Genomic DNA, 1,352 nt, shown 5'->3' with positions numbered 1-1,352 from the left:
TATTTTTTTAAAAATCACCACTGCACTCCAGCCTGGCTACAGAGTAAGACTCTGTCTCAAAAAAAAAAAAAAATTAAAAAAAAAAAGTTAAGTGACGACTTACTGTACTCAAATGTCCAGGTTTCAATATTTTTTTAAAAATCACTCATACCGACCAGCCTGGGCAACATGGTGAAACCCCATCTCTACTAAAAATATAAAAATTAGCCTGGCATGGTGGCAGGTGCCTGTAATCCCAGCTACTTGGGAGGCTGAGGTAGGAGAATCGTTTGAACCAGGAGGAAGAGGTTGCAGTGAGCCGAGATCATGCCACTGCAGTCCAGCCTGGGAGACAGAGCAAGACTCCGCCTCCAAAAAAAAAAAAAAGCAAAAAAACAAAACACACTCATACTAAGAACCAGGAAGATCTCAAACTGAATGAAAAAAGAGAGTCCACAGATGCCATCACGAAGATGACAGGGATGTTACCATTGACTGACGGAGACTGTAAGACAGTCATCACAAAAACGCTTCAATGAGGCTGGGTGCGGCGGCTCATGCCTGTAATCCTAGCACTTTGGGAGGCCGAGGTGTGTGGATCACCTGAGCTCAGGAGTTTGAGACCAGCCTGGGCAACATGGTGAAATCCCGTCTCTACTAAAAATACAAAAATTAGCTTGGCGTGGTGGCAGGTGCCTGTAATCCCAGCTACTTGGGAGGCTGAGGCAGGAGAATCGTTTGAACCAGGAGGAAGAGGTTGCAGTGAGCCGAGATCATGCCACTGCAGTCCAGCCTGGGAGACAGAGCAAGACTCCGCCTCCAAGAAAAAAAGCAAAAAAACAAAACACACAAAAACACACTCATACTAAGAACCAGGAAGATCTCAAACTGAATAAAAAAGAGAGTCCACAGATGCCATCACCAAGACGACAGGGATGTTAACATTGACTGACGGAGACTGTAAGACAGTCATCACAAAAACGCTTCAATGAGGCTGGGTGCGGCGGCTCATGCCTCTAATCCTAGCACTGTGGGAGGCCGAGATGTGTCGATCACCTGAGCTCAGGAGTTTGAGACCAGCCTGGGCAACATGGTGAAACCCTGTCTCTACTAGCTGGGTGTGGTGGTGAGCACCTGTAATCCCAGCTACTCGGGAGGCTGAGGCAGAAGAATCACTTCAACCCAGGAGGCGGAGGTTGCAGGGAGCCAAGATCATGTCGCTGTACTCCAGCCTGGGCGACAGAGCAAGACTCTGTAAAAAATAAAATAAAATAACATAAAATAATAAAATAAAAAAGCTAAATTTAAAAACAGACACATGGACCAATGGAAGAGAAAAGAGAACCCAGAAATAAAGCTGGACGCTTACAACC

This window comes from Colobus angolensis, unplaced genomic scaffold, assembly GCF_000951035.1.
Source record: "Colobus angolensis palliatus isolate OR3802 unplaced genomic scaffold, Cang.pa_1.0 Scaffold1034, whole genome shotgun sequence".
NCBI lineage: Eukaryota > Metazoa > Chordata > Mammalia > Primates > Cercopithecidae > Colobus > Colobus angolensis.
The sequence above is the reverse complement of the archived record's forward strand: the minus strand, read 5'-3'. Positions refer to the sequence as shown.